General features: G+C 46.3%; 1 pseudogene; it reads left to right on the top strand.

Moving 5' to 3' along the window:
• The first annotated feature begins 490 nt into the window (after window positions 1-490).
• LOC101141478 (argininosuccinate synthase-like) lies at window positions 491-3,691 on the top strand (annotated as a pseudogene).
• Window positions 3,692-8,788: the final 5,097 nt, after the last annotated feature.

Below are 8,788 nucleotides of genomic sequence, written 5' to 3'. Positions count from 1 at the left end.
AACATTCCAGAAACCTCTCCAAAGGCAACTTTTCCCACTTCCACGGCATCTATTACCTTTTTCGTGTCTACGGCAGGAGTGTGAGGGCCCTTTCCAGGGGAGCTGAGAATGGACAGTTTCAACAGTGAAAAGTGGTAGTAGAGTCTCTTTCCTTCTCGGTACTATGTAGACCAACACAAAGCCTGGCTCTTTCTGGACTCAAGTAGAAAGGAGGTCTCTGCTCATGATTTCATGGTATCAGCTTTGTAGCATGCATCTGGATTAATTTTTATGAGCCCTTAGAGTATATCATTTACCAAGCTGTAAGTGCAATCAGGTTGCCTGACTTCCCAGAAACTAGGTTCACGAGATAGTGCTGAGCCTTTCCGCGTGAATGAATGACCAGAATGCAAGCCCCTCCTAGCCCTTCACTGAACCGTGGCTCTCGAGGGTGTAGTTCTGCATGTATCACTGGGCCGCAGAAATGCTTTCCAGTCCAGCTCACAGCGCTATGCACACAGCTCCTCCTTCTCCATCTGAGGAGGGCATTTATAGGGCACACGCAGCTGTCCAAAGAGGAACAACTCCTTCAGCAGCGCACTTTAGGCTTGGCTTTTGTGAGAGAAGAATAAACATGAGCTTTGTGGAAGTTAAAGATAAGAAAATACTGCGTCCTGGCTACAGGTCCAAGTCCAATCCCTTACACTCACAGAGCCCATCCTTTGAGTCATCAGCACAAAGCTTACCAGTCCTTACCAGTAAGGGCATTCTCTCAAGAATCTCAGGCTCTGATTCTAATCCTGAGTTAGGCTAGACAGCACACTTGCCACCCCCCACTTTGGTGTCAGGAGCTGATGTGCCAAATGTATATCAGGTCCTTAATTGCTGGGATAATTTTTTCACATTCACTTTTGGATCTTTTTTATCTTTTTCTTTTTTTTTGAGACAGAGTCTCGCTCTGTCCCCCAGGCTGGAGTGCCGTGGCATAATCTTGGCTCACTGCAACCTCTGCCTCCCAGGTTCAAGCAGTTCTCTGCCTCAGCCTCCCGAGTAGGTGGGATCACAGGCACCCACCACCACGCCTGGCTAATTTTTTGTATTTTTAGTAGAGACGGGGTTTCACCATCTTGGCCAGGCTGGTCTTGAACTCCTGATCTCAAGTGAGCCACCCTCTTTGGCCTCCCAAAGTGCTGGGATTACAGGCGTGAGCCACCGCGCCCAGCCTGGATCTTTATCTTCTATTATTTTGAGAGGATGGAAAAGCAAGGTACAAATGCACTTTATAGCACTCTATCAGGCACTCTGAAAAAAAATGTGAACTCTCAGGCCAGGCGCAGTGGCTCACGTCTGTAATCCCAGCACTTTGGGAGGCCTAGAGGGGCAGTTCACTTGAGCCCAGGAGTTCGAGACCAGCCTGGGCAGCATAGCAAGACCCCATCTCTATAAAAAAGAAAAAAGTTTTCTAAGTAAAAATTATAAAGTAACTTAAGAGTATAGTTTGATTGTTTGTAAGCCAGGTGTGGTGGTTCACGCTTGTAATCCCAGCACTTTGGGAGGCCGAGGCAGCTGGATCACCTGAAGTCAGGAGTTCAAGACCAGCCAGGCCAATATGGTGAAACCCCATCTCTACTAAAAATACAAAAATTAGCCGAGTGTGGTGGCACACACCTGTAATTCCAGCTACTTGGGAGGCTGAGGCAGGAGAATCACTTGAATCTAGGAGGCAGAGACTGCAGTGAGCCAAGATCTTGCCACTGCACTCCAGCCTAGGTGACAAAGTGAGACTCATTCTCAAAAAATAAATAAATAGGCGGGGCATGGTGGCTCACACCTGTAATCCCAGCACTTTGGGAGGCCGAGGCGAGCGGATCACCTGAGGTCAGGAGTTCGAGACCAGCCTGACCAACATGGAGAAACCCCATCTCTACTAAAAATACAAAATTAGCCAGACGTGGTAGCTCATGCCTGTAATGCCAGCTACTCGGGAGGTGAGGCAGGACAATCACTTGAACCCAGGAGGCGGAGGTTGCAGTGAGCCAAGATCACACCATTGCACTCCGGCCTGGGCAACAAGAGCGAAACTCCATCTCAAAAAATAAATAAATAATAAATAAAAATTTAAAAATAAAAAATAATAATTGGATTGTTTGTAAAACAAAGGATAAATGCTTGATGTGATGATACCCCATTTAACTGATATGATTATTATGAATTGTATACCTGTATCAAAATATCTCATGTATCTCATAAATATATACACCTACTATGCACCCACAAAAATTTTAAAACACAAAATAAAATGAACCAAGGACTTTAGCAGATGCCTCACTAAAGAAGATTTAGGCTCTATCACCTGCCACCACTGCCTGGGCCCAAGTGGTTCACTGAGCTGTGAAGACAGATTCCAGACGCTGGGAACTCACGCCTCCAATCCCAGACACTGTGTCCAGCAGAGGCTCCGTGGTTCTGGCCTACAGTGGCAGCCTGGACACCTCCTGCATCTTCGTGTGGCTGAAGGAACAAGGCAATGACATCATTGCCTACCTGGGCAACATCGGCCAGAAGGAAGACTTCAAGGAAGCCAGGCACTGAAGCCCGGGGCCAAAAAGGTGTTCATTGAGGATGTCAGCAGAGAGTTTGTGGAGGAGTTCATCTGGCTGGCCATCCAGTCCAGTACACTGTATGAGGACCACCTCCTGGGCAGCTCTCTCCCCAGGCCCTGCATCGCCCGCAAACAAGTAGAAATCACCCAGCAGGAGGGGGCCAAGTGTGTGTCCCATGGCACCACGGGAAAGGGCAATGATCAGGCCCGGTTCAGCTCACCTGCTACTCGCTGGCCCCCCCAGATAAAGGTCATTGCTCCCTGGTGCATGTTCGAGTTCTACAATCAGTTCAAGTGCCTCAACAATCTGATGGAATATGCAAAGCCACACGGGATTCCCATCCCAGTCACTCCCAAGAACCCGTGGAGCATGGATGAGAACCTCATGCACATCAGCTATGAGGCTGGAATCCTGGAGAGCCCCAAGAACCAAGCGCCTCCAGGTCGCTGCACGAAGACCCAGGACCCAGCCAAAGCCCCAACACCCCTGACATTCTCAAGATCGAGTTCACAAAAGGGGTTCCAGTGAAGGTGACCAACATCAAGGATGGCACCATCCACCAGACCTCCTTGGAGCTCTTCATGTACCTGAACGAAGTCGCGGGCAAGCACCGTGTTGGCTCTATTGACATCATGGAGAACCGCTTCATTGGAATGAGGTCCCGAGGTATCTACGAGACCCCAGCAGACACCATCCTTTACCACGCTCATTTAGACATTGAGGCCTTCACCATGGACCAGTAAGTGTGCAAAATCAAACAAGGCCTGGACTTGAAATTGGCTGAGCTGGTGTACACCAGTTTCTGGCACAGCCCTGAATGTGAATGTGTCCGCCACTGCATCACCAAGTCCCAGGAATGAGTGGAAGGGAAAGTGCAGGTGTCTGTCCTCAAGGGCCAGGTGTACATCCTCCGCTAGGACTCCCCACTGTCTCTCTACAATGAGGAGCTGGTGAACATGAATGTGCAGGACCATTAGGAGCCAATCAATGCCACCGGGTTCATCAACATCAATTCCCTCAGGCTGAAGGAATATCACCGTGTCCAGAACAAGGTCACTGCCAAATAGACCCCTGTACAATGAGGAGCTGGGGCCTCCTCACTTTGCAGAGCCCCCAAGTACGGGCACTAATTGTTGTAATAATTTCTAATTGTTACTTATTCTCCCTGGCTGGTAGCGTAGTAAGGCTGCCAGGCTCCAGCCTTGTTCCCTGGTCCCCCATGAAGCCTGCAAAAGTGGTCAGCGAAGGGAAGGGTTGGGGGCAGCTGCAGTGGGGAGCTATAAAATGACAATTTTAAAAACATACATTTAAAAAAGAAGAAGATTTACAGGAAAATAAGCATATGAAAGATGCTCCACATCATATGTCATCAGGGAAATACAAATTAAAACAACAATGAGATACACACTTATTACAATGAACAAAACCTGGAAGGCTGAAAACACCAAATACTGCCAAGGATGTGGAGCAAGAGGACTCTCATTCACTGCTGGTGGAAATGCAAATTGGTACAGCCACTTTGGAAGACAGTTTGCAGTTTCCAACAAAACTAAACATATTCTTACCATACACTCCAGCTGTCATGCTCTTTGGTAGTTACCCAAATGAACTGAAAACTTATGTCCACACAAGAACTTGGCTCACTGCAACCTCTGCCTCCCAGGATCAAGCAATTCTCCTGCCTCAGACTCCCAAGTAGCACCACCATCTTGGCCAGGCTGGTCTCGAACTCCTGACCTATGGTGATCTGCCTGCCTTGGCCTCCCAAAGTGCTGGGATTACAGGTGTGAGCCACTAAGCCCTGCCAAGATGTCTTTCAGTAGGTGAATAGATAAACAAACTCTGGTACATCTAGACAATGGAACATTACTTAGCTCTAACCAGAAATGAGCTATCAAGCATGAGAAGACATGGAGGAAACTTAAATGCATATTACTAAGTGAAAAACACCATCTGAAAAGGCTATGTATTGTATGATTCCAACTATATGACATTCTGAGAAAGGCAAAACTATGGAGACAATAAGAAGGTTAGTGGTTGTCAGGTGTTGGGGATTGGGGGAGGATAAACAGGCATAGCACAGAGAATTTTTAGGGCAGTGAAAATAATCTGTATAATTCAATAATGTTCAATAATTCAAGGCATGTCATGCATTTCTCCAATCCCATAGAATGTACAACACCCTCATACGCAACTGTGAACTTTGGGTAACAACAGTGTGTCAATGCAGGTCCGTCGACGGGAACTACTGTTCCACTATGGTAGGGGATGTTGATAATGCACGAGGCTATGCATGTGTATGGGAAGGGAGTATATGGAAAATCTCTGTACCTTTCTCTCAGTTTTGCTGTGAGCTTAAAAATGCTCTGGCCGGGCGTGGTGGCTCACACCTGTAATCCCAGCACTTTGGGAGGCCGAGGCTGATGGATAACCTGAGGTAGGGAGTTTGAGACCAGCCTGACCAACACAGAGAAACCCTGTCTCTACTAAAAGTACAAAATTAGCCAAGCGTGGTGGTGCATGCCTGTAATCCCAGCTACTCAGGAGGCTGAGGCAGGGGAATCGCTTGAACCCGGGAGGCAGAGGTTGCAGTGAGCTAAGATCGTGCCATTGCACACCAGCCTGGGCAACAAGAGCAAAACTCCATCTCAGAAAAAAAAAAAAAAAAGTTAAAGGACATGATTAGAGAAAATTGAAACAGCCCAAGTCACCAAATTCCTAAAGAAGTGATATCTGGTTCTATAGTTGCCTATCAGTGTGTTAATGTGTAGGTGTGGAGGCCTGGCTACACCCAACAGCTACCTGGGAACCAAACAATTCCTACCAACTAATTCTTCCTTTTAATTCCTAGAGTTGTTGCTTTTCTTTCCCACACCTTTATTTACTCTCCCTCCCTCCTGGAGGAGGAGTTGAGACATCTGCAGATACACCTTCCTGGGAAGGTAACCGGCTAGGTCGTGGGAGTTTGAAGTCCAGCCCAAGCCCTCATCCTTATCTCATTGTCAATTGTCTTATAAGGAAATAGTCCAGGCACAACAATGTCTCCTCTTCCTCCAGGTCATGAGTTATTTCCTTATAGACCTTTTCTAACCAGTCTTACCCTTAAAAAGGGAGCTGAAGAACAAACCTCTGCCATTCTTGATGTGAGATGGGGAAGATCTGGAGGTACTGACCTGTGGAGTTTCCATTAATATGTAGCCGTGCACAGTGGCTCACGCCTGTAATGCCAGTACTTTGGGAGGCTGAGGTGAGTGGATCACCTGAGGTCAGGAGTTCGAGACCAGCCTGGCCAACATGGTGAAACCCCATCTCTACTAAACACAAAAAATTAGCCGGGCATGGTGGCTCATGCCTGTAATCCCAGCTACTTTGGAGGCTGAGGCAGGAAAATCACTTGAACCCCAGAGGTAGAGGTTGCAGTGAGCCGAGATTGAGCCATTGTACTCCAGCCTGGGTGACAGAGTGAGACCCCATCTCAAAGAAAGAAAAAACAAACTAATTACTCTCCTCATATAGTTGAGCATAAATTCAGCTAGCATGGACTTGGGGATCTGCTGACAGGCCTCCATAATATACGCACAATATGTCCATCCAGAATGCATAAATATGGAGTGCATACCTATAGAATTACCTGCCTAACACGTCTTTTCTAAGAATGTATTTCTTCCCCACCCCGACTCTCACAACTCCCACTCAGGTACATTTTTACCATAGGAGTCACTTTACACATACCTTAGGGCCCTGTTCCCCGGTCATTGTTCATTCACCCACAGGTTAGCACTGGACTTAAGCTGGGCCACAGTCCTGCTTTGTGGCTCATAGCCTAGGGATGACGGGCAAGCTGAACTAATCTCTCTTCACTGGCTCCACATTTATTAATAGATATGAACTCACATGCTCCTGGCAAGCATGTCCTCCACTAAGAGAAGAAAGCCACTCTGAAATGAGAGAGTGAAGCCAACATTCAGAGGGGAACATGAGATGAGAAGAATCCTGACAACCTTCTAGTGTCTGGCTTTCAGCATTCAGAACCCAGCTGCATCTCTGCTCTTCCTGTGTCTTGATTATTCAATTATTCCTAGAATTCTATTCAAAAAACAAAAAACAGATCAAAAGAAAATACTGGAATCGGTTGGGTGCCATGGCTCATGCCTGTAATCCCAGCACTTTGGGAGGCCAAGGCGGGCAGATCACCTGAGGTCAGTAGTTCCAGACCAGCCTGACCAACATGGAGAAACCCCATCTCTACTAAAAATACAAAATTAGCTGGACGTGGTGGCAGGCGCCTGTAATCCCAGGTACTAGGGAGGCTGAGGCAGGAGAATCGCTTGAATCCAGGAGGCGGAGGTTGCAGTGAGCCAAGATAGTGCCATTGCACTCCAGCCTGGGCAACAAGAGTGAAACTCCGTCTCAAAGAGAAAAAAAAAGAAAATACTAGAATCCTTCCAATCAGTTGCCCTTCTTACATAAGGTAGTTTATATTGGGTTTCTAACATCTACAACAAAAAGTTCCTAAAAATTATAGAATGTGACGCTCTTCAGTGCTCAGATTGTGTACTAATGAGACATCACCTGATTCCTGGGAGAAGGAAGTGAGATAATGAATGCAGGATTGCTTTGTCACCTATACAACATGATTCATTGACGACCCTTCTGAAGCCCTTACATTCAACTGACTGAAAATAAAAATTTCTGCTTAAAGACCAAAGGGTTTGCCATGCTTTATAATTTTCTTACTTTTTCATACTTTCTGTAATATCACTTTTTTTGAAATCTTGAGAGTTACCCAGTCTCCTTTAGATTAATAGAAACTTGACTACAGAATCAATGCATGTTATATAGGCACAAGAATACCATTTGTAGAATAGCCTACTGTGGCACTTTCCCACCCCTAATGCCTGGACTCTGAGGGATCTGTGAAGTGGGCAAGACATTCTAGGGTTATTTTTAGCATTTTAAAATCTCTAGCTGGCTGCAGTGGCTCACGCCTGTAATCCTGGCACTTTGGGAGGCTGAGGTGGGTGGATCACAAGGTCAGTAGTTCAAGACCAGCCTGGCAGTGGTGTGGTCTCGGCTCACTGCCGAGTGAAACAGAGCAAGACTTCATCTCAAAAACAATAAGAAAGGTTGTGGGGGAATACAACAAAAGGGGCCTTGGGTGAGGAATGGTAACTTCTGGTCTATGATACTATCTAGGATGGTGGCTCCCTTGGCGTGTTCCCTAGAATACTGATTCTGGGGTATTACAATAGAGTTACAAAAAGAAGAGTTATATGTTTTTTAAAGGGATACACTCACTATACTTGGGCAACACTGAGCCAGACAAATTTGTTTGTTTTGTTGTATGATTTCTCAGAGCCTTTAACACCTTTGTACTTTGCGAATCTCCAAGAGGAAGTTAAAGTGTCTCCCAGACTTATCTGACCATAGAACCCTTCTTGTTTGAGGCATTTAATGAGAGTATTCCATGAAATAGACTTTGGGAAAAGCTGATCTAAAAAATGCTCATTGCGTGCTTCCTATTTTTAGGACGTGGCTCACATAGACATTGTCAAACAGAGGTGGCTCTGTCAGTTGGCAGAGTCACTTCACCTACCACCTAAAGAGCTCTTCCACCTCCCATCAAACCGCCTTCATTTCCGTCATTAAAATGTCATGTCGGCCAGGTGTGGTGGCTCATGCCTGTAATCCCAGCACTTTGGTAGGCCGAGGAGAGTGGATCACCTGAGGCAGGAGTTCGAGACCAGCCTGGCCAACATGATGAAACCCCGTCTCTACTAAAAATACAAAACTTAGCCAGGCATGGTGGTGTGCCTGTAATCCCAGCTACTTGGGAGGCTGAGGTGGGAGAATTGCTTGAACCCGTGAGGCAGAGGCTGCAGTGAGCTGAGATTACACCATTGCACTCCAGCCTAGCCAACAGAGCGAGACACCATCTCAGAAAAAAATAAATAAATAAATAATAAATAAATAAAGTGCCACATCTTTGGTTTTTTGCTAATACTTTTGCTAATCTAGTGCCCAATATAGGTACTTCTCAGAAGATGAGTCCAATTTCCTCAATCATTTCCTGGGGAAAAAAATACCTCTAATAGCAGAGCAGGGTGAATTAATAACCCTGAGTGAACTAAGTCTGTAGCAGCCAAATACTCAACATTTCCAAGTCTCCAGTTGGATTCCAACATTCTACACCATAATATACCCGT

This window comes from Gorilla gorilla, chromosome 2 (genome assembly GCF_029281585.2).
Source record: "Gorilla gorilla gorilla isolate KB3781 chromosome 2, NHGRI_mGorGor1-v2.1_pri, whole genome shotgun sequence".
Taxonomy (NCBI): domain Eukaryota; kingdom Metazoa; phylum Chordata; class Mammalia; order Primates; family Hominidae; genus Gorilla; species Gorilla gorilla.
The sequence above is the reverse complement of the archived record's forward strand: the minus strand, read 5'-3'. Positions and strand labels throughout refer to the sequence as shown.